The sequence below is a fragment of the Stylophora pistillata genome, chromosome 6, assembly GCF_964205215.1.
Source record: "Stylophora pistillata chromosome 6, jaStyPist1.2, whole genome shotgun sequence".
Lineage (NCBI taxonomy): Eukaryota > Metazoa > Cnidaria > Anthozoa > Scleractinia > Pocilloporidae > Stylophora > Stylophora pistillata.
In genome coordinates, this window is record NC_142524.1 from 9,896,711 (window position 1) to 9,908,060 (window position 11,350).

Sequence of the window (11,350 nt, forward strand, 5' to 3'; positions counted from 1 at the left end):
TGTGTACCCTGTGTACCCGTGTGCACCTTGTGTGCCCTGTGTACCCTGTGTACCCGTGTGTACCCTGTGTATCCTGTGTACCCTGTGTACCCTGTGTACCCTGTGTACCCGTGTGTACCCTGTGTACCCGTGTGTACCCTGTGTACCCTGTGTACCCTGTGTACCCATGTGTACCCTGTGTACCCTGTGTTCCCTGTGTACCCTGTGTGCCCTGTGTACCCTGTGTACCCTGTGTACCCGTGTGTACCCGTGTGTACCCTGTGTACCCTGTGCACCCTGTGTACCCTGTGTACCCGTGTGAACCCTGTGTACCCATGTGTACCCTGTGTACCCTGTGTCCTCTGTGTACCCGTGTCTACCTTGTGTACCCTATGTACCCTGTGTACCCGTGTGTACCCTGTGTACCCGTATGTACCCTGTGTACCCTGTGTACCCGTGTGTACCTTGTGTACCCGTGTGTACCCTGTGTACCCTGTGTACCCTGTGTACCCTGTGTACCCTGTGTACCCGTGTGTACCCGTGTGTACCCATGTGTACCCTGTGTACCCTGTGTACCCTGTGTACCCTGTGTACCCGTGTGTACCCTGTGTACTCGTGTGTACCCTGTGTACCCTGTGTACCTTGTGTACCCGTGTGTACCTTGTGTACCCTGTGTACCCTGTGTACCCTGTGTACCCTGTGTACCCGTGTGTACCCTGTGTACCCGTGTGTACCCTGTGTACCCTGTGTACCTGTGTGTACCCTGTGTACCCGTGTGTACCCTGTGTATCCTGTGTACCCTGTGTACCCGTGTGTACCCTGTGTACCCTGTGTACCCGTGTGTACCCTGTGTACCCTCTGTACCCGTGTGTACCCTGTGTACCCTGTGTACCCTGTGTACCCTCTGTACCCTGTGTACCCGTGTGTACCCTGTGTACCCTATGTACCCTGTGTACCCGTGTGTACCCTCTGTACCCTGTGTACCCTGTGTACCCTGTGTACCCGTGTGTACCCTGTGTATCCTGTGTACCCTGTGTACCCGTGTGTACCCTGTGTACCCTGTGTACCCGTGTGTACACTGTGTACCCTGTGTACCCGTGTGTACCCTGTGTACCCTGTGTACCCTGTGTACCCTGTGTACCCTCTGTACCCTGTGTACCCGTGTGTACCCTGTGTACCCTATGTACCCTGTGTACCCGTGTGTACCCTGTGTACCCTGTGTACCCGTGTGCACCCTGTGTACCCTGTGTACCCTGTGTACCCGTGTGTACCCTGTGTATCCTGTGTATCCTGTGTACCCTGTGTACCCTGTGTACCCGTGTGTACCCTGTGTACCCTGTGTACCCTGTGTACCCATGTGTACCCTGTGTGCCCTGTGTACCCTGTGTACCCTGTGTACCCGTGTGTACCCGTGTGTACCCTGTGTACCCTGTGCACCCTGTGTACCCTGTGTACCCGTGTGTACCCTGTGTACCCGTGTGTACCCTGTGTACACTGTGTACCCTGTTTCCCCTGTGTACCCGTGTCTACCTTGTGTACCCTGTGTACCCTGTGTACCCATGTGTACCCTGTGTACCCTGTGTACCCGTGTCTACCTTGTGTAGCCTGTGTACCCTGTGTACCCTGTGTACCCTGTGTACCCATGTGTACCCTGTGTACCCTGTGTACCCTGTGTACCCTGTGTGCCCTGTGTACCCTGTGTACCCTGTGTACCCGTGTGTACCCGTGTGTACCCTGTGTACCCTGTGTACCCTGTGTGCCCTGTGTACCCTGTGTACCCTGTGTACCCGTGTGTACCCGTGTGTACCCTGTGTACCCTGTGCACCCTGTGTACCCTATGTACCCTGTGTACCCCTGTCTACCCTGTGTACCCTGTGTACCCGTGTGCACCCTGTGTACCCTGTGTACCCTGTGTACCCGTGTGTACCCTGTGTATCCTGTGTACCCTGTGTACCCTGTGTACCCTGTGTACCCGTGTGTACCCTGTGTACCCGTGTGTACCCTGTGTACCCTGTGTACCCTGTGTGCCCTGTGTACCCTGTGTACCCTGTGTACCCGTGTGTACCCGTGTGTACCCTGTGTACCCTGTGCACCCTGTGTACCCTGTGTACCCTGTGTACCCTTTGTACCCGTGTGTACCCTGTGTACCCTGTGTACCCTGTGTCCCCTGTGTACCCGTGTCTACCTTGTGTACCCTGTGTACCCTGTGTACCCGTGTGTACCCTGTGTACCCGTGTGTACCCTGTGTACCCGTGTGTACCCTGTGTACCCTGTGTACCCTGTGTACCCTGTGTGCCCTGTGTACCCTGTGTACGATGTGTACCCGTGTGTACCCGTGTGTACCCTGTGTACCCTGTGCACCCTGTGTACCCTGTGTACCCGTGTGTACCCTGTGTACCCGTGTGTACCCTGTGTACACTGTGTACCCTGTGTCCCCTGTGTACCCGTGTCTACCTTGTGTACCCTGTGTACCCTGTGTACCCATGTGTACCCTGTGTACCCTGTGTACCCGTGTCTACCTTGTGTAGCCTGTGTACCCTGAGTACCCTGTGTACCCTGTGTACCCATGTGTACCCTGTGTACCCTGTGTACCCTGTGTACCCTGTGTGCCCTGTGTACCCTGTGTACCCTGTGTACCCGTGTGTACCCGTGTGTACCCTGTGTACCCTGTGCACCCTGTGTACCCTATGTACCCTGTGTACCCGTGTGTACCCTGTGTACCCTGTGTACCCGTGTGTACCCTGTGTATCCTGTGTACCCTGTGTACCCTGTGTACCCTGTGTACCCATGTGTACCCTGTGTACCCTGTGTTCCCTGTGTACCCTGTGTGCCCTGTGTACCCTGTGTACCCTGTGTACCCGTGTGTACCCGTGTGTACCCTGTGTACCCTGTGCACCCTGTGTACCCTGTGTACCCGTGTGTACCCTGTGTACCCATGTGTACCCTGTGTACCCTCTGTACCCTGTGTCCTCTGTGTACCCGTGTCTACGTTGTGTACCCTGTGTACCCTGTGTACCCGTGTGTACCCTGTGTACCCTGTGTACCCTGTGTACCCATGTGTACCCTGTGTACCCTGTGTACCCTGTGTACCCTGTGTGCCCTGTGTACCCTGTGTACCCTGTGTACCCGTGTGTACCCGTGTGTACCCTGTGTACCCTGTGCACCCTGTGTACCCTGTGTACCCGTGTGTACCCTGTGTACCCGTGTGTACCCTGTGTACTCTGTGTACCCTGTGTCCCCTGTGTACCCGTGTCTACCTTGTGTACCCTGTGTACCCTGTGTACCCGTGTGTACCATGTGTACCCGTGTGTACCCTGTGTACCCGTGTGTACCCTGTGTACCCGTGTGTACCCTGTGTACCCTGTGTACCCTGTGTACCCTGTGTGCCCTGTGTACCCTGTGTACCCTGTGTACCCGTGTGTACCCGTGTGTACCCTGTGTACCCTGTGCACCCTGTGTACCCTGTGTACCCGTGTGTACCCTGTGTACCCGTGTGTACCCTGTGTACCCTGTGTACCCTGTGTCCCCTGTGTACCCGTGTCTACTTTGTGTACCCTGTGTACCCTGTGTACCCATTTGTACCCTGTGTACCCTGTGTACCCGTGTCTACCTTGTGTAGCCTGTGTACCCTGTGTACCCTGTGTACCCTGTGTACCCATGTGTACCCTGTGTACCCTGTGTACCCTGTGTACCCTGTGTGCCCTGTGTACCCTGCGTACCCTGTGTACCCGTGTGTACCCTGTGTGCCCTGTGCACCCTGTGTACCCTATGTACCCTGTGTACCCGTGTGTACACTGTGTACCCTGTGTACCCGTGTGCACCTTGTGTGCCCTGTGTACCCTGTGTACCCGTGTGTACGCTGTGTATCCTGTGTACCCTGTGTACCCTGTGTACCCTGTGTACCCGTGTGTACCCTGTGTACCCGTGTGTACCCTGTGTACCCTGTGTACCCTGTGTACCCATGTGTACCCTGTGTACCCTGTGTTCCCTGTGTACCCTGTGTGCCCTGTGTACCCTGTGTACCCTGTGTACCCGTGTGTACCCGTGTGTACCCTGTGTACCCTGTGCACCCTGTGTACCCTGTGTACCCGTGTGAACCCTGTGTACCCATGTGTACCCTGTGTACCCTGTGTCCTCTGTGTACCCGTGTCTACCTTGTGTACCCTATGTACCCTGTGTACCCGTGTGTACCCTGTGTACCCGTATGTACCCTGTGTACCCTGTGTACCCGTGTGTACCTTGTGTACCCGTGTGTACCCTGAGTACCCTGTGTACCCTGTGTACCCTGTGTACCCTGTGTACCCGTGTGTACCCGTGTGTACCCATGTGTACCCTGTGTACCCTGTGTACCCTGTGTACCCTGTGTACCCGTGTGTACCCTGTGTACTCGTGTGTACCCTGTGTACCCTGTGTACCTTGTGTACCCGTGTGTACCTTGTGTACCCTGTGTACCCTGTGTACCCTGTGTACCCTGTGTACCCGTGTGTACCCTGTGTACCCGTGTGTACCCTGTGTACCCTGTGTACCTGTGTGTACCCTGTGTACCCGTGTGTACCCTGTGTATCCTGTGTACCCTGTGTACCCGTGTGTACCCTGTGTACCCTGTGTACCCGTGTGTACCCTGTGTACCCTCTGTACCCGTGTGTACCCTGTGTACCCTGTGTACCCTGTGTACCCTCTGTACCCTGTGTACCCGTGTGTACCCTGTGTACCCTATGTACCCTGTGTACCGGTGTGTACCCTCTGTACCCTGTGTACCCTGTGTACCCTGTGTACCCGTGTGTACCCTGTGTATCCTGTGTACCCTGTGTACCCGTGTGTACCCTGTGTACCCGTGTGTACACTGTGTACCCTGTGTACCCGTGTGTACCCTGTGTACCCTGTGTACCCTGTGTACCCTGTGTACCCTCTGTACCCTGTGTACCCGTGTGTACCCTGTGTACCCTATGTACCCTGTGTACCCGTGTGTACCCTGTGTACCCTGTGTACCCGTGTGCACCCTGTGTACCCTGTGTACCCTGTGTACCCGTGTGTACCCTGTGTATCCTGTGTATCCTGTGTACCCTGTGTACCCTGTGTACCCGTGTGTACCCTGTGTACCCTGTGTACCCTGTGTACCCATGTGTACCCTGTGTGCCCTGTGTACCCTGTGTACCCTGTGTACCCGTGTGTACCCGTGTGTACCCTGTGTACCCTGTGCACCCTGTGTACCCTGTGTACCCGTGTGTACCCTGTGTACCCGTGTGTACCCTGTGTACACTGTGTACCCTGTGTCCCCTGTGTACCCGTGTCTACCTTGTGTACCCTGTGTACCCTGTGTACCCATGTGTACCCTGTGTACCCTGTGTACCCGTGTCTACCTTGTGTAGCCTGTGTACCCTGTGTACCCTGTGTACCCTGTGTACCCATGTGTACCCTGTGTACCCTGTGTACCCTGTGTACCCTGTGTGCCCTGTGTACACTGTGTACCCTGTGTACCCGTGTGTACCCGTGTGTACCCTGTGTACCCTGTGTACCCTGTGTGCCCTGTGTACCCTGTGTACCCTGTGTACCCGTGTGTACCCGTGTGTACCCTTTGTACCCTGTGCACCCTGTGTACCCTATGTACCCTGTGTACCCCTGTCTACCCTGTGTACCCTGTGTACCCGTGTGCACCCTGTGTACCCTGTGTACCCTGTGTACCCGTGTGTACCCTGTGTATCCTGTGTACCCTGTGTACCCTGTGTACCCTGTGTACCCGTGTGTACCCTGTGTACCCGTGTGTACCCTGTGTACCCTGTGTACCCTGTGTACCCATGTGTACCCTGTGTAGCCTGTGTACCCTGTGTACCCTGTGTGCCCTGTGTACCCTGTGTACCCTGTGTACCCGTGTGTACCCTCTGTACCCTGTGTACCCTGTGTACCCAGTGTACCCGTGTGTACCCTGTGTATCCTGTGTACCCTGTGTACCCGTGTGTACCCTGTGTACCCTGTGTACCCGTGTGTACCCTGTGTACCCTGTGTACCCGTGTGTACCCTGTGTACCCTATGTACCCTGTGTACCCTCTGTACCCTGTGTACTCGTGTGTACCCTGTGTACCCTATGTACCCTGTGTACCCTGTGTACCCTGTGTACCCGTGTGCACCCTGTGTACCCTGTGTACCCTGTGTACCCGTGTGTACCCTGTGTATCCTGTGTATCCTGTGTACCCTGTGTACCCTGTGTACCCGTGTGTACCCTGTGTACCCTGTGTACCCTGTGTACCCATGTCTACCCTGTGTACCCTGTGTACCCTGTGTACCCTGTGTGCCCTGTGTACCCTGTGTACCCTGTGTACCCGTGTGTACCCGTGTGTACCCTGTGTACCCTGTGCACCCTGTGTACCCTGTGTACCCTGTGTACCCTGTGTACCCGTGTGTACCCTGTGTACCCTGTGTACCCTGTGTCCCCTGTGTACCCGTGTCTACCTTGTGTACCCTGTGTACCCATGTGTACCCTGTGTAGCCTGTGTACCCAGTGTACCCTGTGTGCCCTGTGTACCCTGTGTACCCTGTGTACCCGTGTGTACCCTCTGTACCCTGTGTACCCTGTGTACCCTGTGTACCCGTGTGTACCCTGTGTATCCTGTGTACCCTGTGTACCCGTGTGTACCCTGTGTACCCTGTGTACCCGTGTGTACCCTGTGTACCCTGTGTACCCGTGTGTACCCTGTGTACCCTGTGTACCCTGTGTACCCTCTGTACCCTGTGTACCCGTGTGTACCCTGTGTACCCGTGTGTACCCTGTGTACCCTGTGTACCCGTGTGCACCCTGTGTACCCTGTGTACCCTGTGTACCCGTGTGTACCCTGTGTATCCTGTGTATCCTGTGTACCCTGTGTACCCTGTGTACCCGTGTGTACCCTGTGTACCCTGTGTACCCTGTGTACCCATGTCTACCCTGTGTACCCTGTGTACCCTGTGTACCCTGTGTGCCCTGTGTACCCTGTGTACCCTGTGTACCCGTGTGTACCCGTGTGTACCCTGTGTACCCTGTGCACCCTGTGTACCCTGTGTACCCTGTGTACCCTTTGTACCCGTGTGTACCCTGTGTACCCTGTGTACCCTGTGTCCCCTGTGTACCCGTGTCTACCTTGTGTACCCTGTGTACCCTGTGTACCCGTGTGTACCCTGTGTACCCGTGTGTACCCTGTGTACCCGTGTGTACCCTGTGTACCCTGTGTACCCTGTGTACCCTGTGTGCCCTGTGTACCCTGTGTACCCTGTGTACCCGTGTGTACCCGTGTGTACCCTGTGTACCCTGTGCACCCTGTGTACCCTGTGTACCCGTGTGTACCCTGTGTACCCGTGTGTACCCTGTGTACACTGTGTACCCTGTGTCCCCTGTGTACCCGTGTCTACCTTGTGTACCCTGTGTACCCTGTGTACCCATGTGTACCCTGTGTACCCTGTGTACCCGTGTCTACCTTGTGTAGCCTGTGTACCCTGAGTACCCTGTGTACCCTGTGTACCCATGTGTACCCTGTGTACCCTGTGTACCCTGTGTACCCTGTGTGCCCTGTGTACCCTGTGTACCCTGTGTACCCGTGTGTACCCGTGTGTACCCTGTGTACCCTGTGTACCCTGTGTACCCTATGTACCCTGTGTACCCGTGTGTACCCTGTGTACCCTGTGTACCCGTGTGTACCCTGTGTATCCTGTGTACCCTGTGTACCCTGTGTACCCTGTGTACCCGTGTGTACCCTGTGTACCCGTGTGTACCCTGTGTACCCTGTGTACCCTGTGTACCCATGTGTACCCTGTGTACCCTGTGTTCCCTGTGTACCCTGTGTGCCCTGTGTTCCCTGTGTACCCTGTGTACCCGTGTGTACCCGTGTGTACCCTGTGTACCCTGTGCACCCTGTGTACCCTGTGTACCCGTGTGTACCCTGTGTACCCATGTGTACCCTGTGTACCCTCTGTACCCTGTGTCCTCTGTGTACCCGTGTCTACGTTGTGTACCCTGTGTACCCTGTGTACCCGTGTGTACCCTGTGTACCCTGTGTACCCTGTGTACCCATGTGTACCCTGTGTACCCTGTGTACCCTGTGTACCCTGTGTGCCCTGTGTACCCTGTGTACCCTGTGTACCCGTGTGTACCCGTGTGTACCCTGTGTACCCTGTGCACCCTGTGTACCCTGTGTACCCGTGTGTACCCTGTGTACCCGTGTGTACCCTGTGTACTCTGTGTACCCTGTGTCCCCTGTGTACCCGTGTCTACCTTGTGTACCCTGTGTACCCTGTGTACCCGTGTGTACCATGTGTACCCGTGTGTACCCTGTGTACCCGTGTGTACCCTGTGTACCCGTGTGTACCCTGTGTACCCTGTGTACCCTGTGTACCCTGTGTGCCCTGTGTACCCTGTGTACCCTGTGTACCCGTGTGTACCCGTGTGTACCCTGTGTACCCTGTGCACCCTGTGTACCCTGTGTACCCGTGTGTACCCTGTGTACCCGTGTGTACCCTGTGTACCCTGTGTACCCTGTGTCCCCTGTGTACCCGTGTCTACTTTGTGTACCCTGTGTACCCTGTGTACCCATTTGTACCCTGTGTACCCTGTGTACCCGTGTCTACCTTGTGTAGCCTGTGTACCCTGTGTACCCTGTGTACCCTGTGTACCCATGTGTACCCTGTGTACCCTGTGTACCCTGTGTACCCTGTGTGCCCTGTGTACCCTGCGTACCCTGTGTACCCGTGTGTACCCTGTGTGCCCTGTGCACCCTGTGTACCCTATGTACCCTGTGTACCCGTGTGTACACTGTGTACCCTGTGTACCCGTGTGCACCTTGTGTGCCCTGTGTACCCTGTGTACCCGTGTGTACCCTGTGTATCCTGTGTACCCTGTGTACCCTGTGTACCCTGTGTACCCGTGTGTACCCTGTGTACCCGTGTGTACCCTGTGTACCCTGTGTACCCTGTGTACCCATGTGTACCCTGTGTACCCTGTGTTCCCTGTGTACCCTGTGTGCCCTGTGTACCCTGTGTACCCTGTGTACCCGTGTGTACCCGTGTGTACCCTGTGTACCCTGTGCACCCTGTGTACCCTGTGTACCCGTGTGAACCCTGTGTACCCATGTGTACCCTGTGTACCCTGTGTCCTCTGTGTACCCGTGTCTACCTTGTGTACCCTATGTACCCTGTGTACCCGTGTGTACCCTGTGTACCCGTATGTACCCTGTGTACCCTGTGTACCCGTCCTGTGTACCTTGTGTACCCGTGTGTACCTTGTGTACCCTGTGTACCCTGTGTACCCTGTGTACCCTGTGTACCCGTGTGTACCCTGTGTACCCGTGTGTACCCTGTGTACCCTGTGTACCTGTGTGTACCCTGTGTACCCTGTGTACCCTGTGTACCCGTGTGTACCCTGTGTACCCGTGTGTACCCGTGTGTACCCTATGTACCCTGTGTACCCGTGTGTACCCTGTGTACCCGTGTGTACCCTGTGTACCCTGTGTACCCTGTGTACCCTGGGTACCCGTGTGTACCCTGTGTACCCTGTGTACCCTGTTTACCCTGTGTACCCTGTGTACCCGTATGTACCCTGTGTACCCTGTGTACCCTGTGTACCCGTGTGTACCCTGTGTACCCTGTGTACCCTGTGTACCCTGTGTACCCTGTGTACCCTGTGTACCCGTGTGTACCCTGTGTACCCTGTGTACCCTATGTACCCGTGTGTACCCTGTGTACCCTGTGTACCCGTGTGTACCCAGTGTACCCTGTGTACCCTGTGTACCCTGTGTACCCTGTGTACCCTGTGTACCCTGTGTACCCTGTTTACCCGTGTGTACACTTTGTACCCATGTATATCATGTATATCCTTGTATACCTCGTATACCCTGTGTACCTTGTGTACCCTCTACACCCTGTATATTCATGTATACCCAAGTATATTCATGTATAGCCAAGTGTAGCCTGTATACCATATATACAGGAAACCTGGCAAACATCAGTTGGAATGAATAGAAGCTCTCTGGCCGAACACAATCCCGTTTTGTACGTTTTGTACAAATGAATTATGAATAACTTATTATGATTTTATTAGCCCGGGGGGAAATCCCATATAAAATCGACTTTTCTCGGCCTTACCATCTCAGGGTACACAGGGTACACATGGGTACACAGGGTACACAGGGTACACAGGGTACACAGGGTACACAGGGTACACAGGGTACACAGGGTACACAGGGTACACATGGGTACACAGGGTACACAAGATACACAGGATACACAGGTTACACAGGGTACACAGGGTACACACGGGTACACAGAGTACACAGGGTACACAGGGTAGACAGGGTACACAGGGTACACAGGGTACACATGGGTACACAGGGTACACAGGGTACACAGGGTACACAGGGTACACATGGGTACACAGGGTACACAGGGTACACAGGGTACACAGGGTACACAGGGTACACAGGGTACACACGGGTACACAGGGTACACAGGGTACACACGGGTACACAGGGTACACAGGGTAAACAGGGTACACAGGGTACACAGGGTACACAGGGTACACACGGGTACACAGGGTACACAGGGTACACAGGGTACACAGGGTACACAGGGTACACACGGGTACACATGGTACACGGGTACACAGGGTACACTGGGTACACACGGGTACACAGGGTACACAGGGGTACATAGGATACACAGGGTACACAAGGTACACACGGGTACACAGGGTACACAGGGTACACAGGGTACACAGGGTACACACGGGTACACAGGGTACACAGGGTACACAGGGTACACAGGGTACACAGGGTACACAGGGTACACACGGGTACACAGGGTACACAGGGTACACAGGGTACACAGGGTACACACGGGTACACAGGGTACACACAGGTACACAGGGTACACAGGGTACACAGGGTACACACGGGTACACAGGGTAGACACGGGTACACAGGGTACACAGGGTACACAGGGTGCACAGGGTACACACGGGTACACAGGGTACACATGGGTACACAGGGTACACAGGGTACACAAGGTACACACGGGTACACAGGGTACACAGGGTACACAAGGTACACACGGGTACACAGGGTACACAGGGTACACAGGGTACACAGGGCACACAGGGTACACACGGGTACACAGGGTACACAGGGTACACAGGGTACACAGGGTACACACGGGTACACAGGGTACACAGGGTTCACAGGGTACACAGGGTACACAGGGTACACAGGGTACACATGGGTACACAGGGTACACAGGGTACACAGGGTACACAGGGTACACACGGGTACACAGGGTACACAGGGTACACAGGGTACACAGGGTACACAGGGTACACAGGGTACAGAGGGTACACAGGGAGAATGGGTAAGAGGAA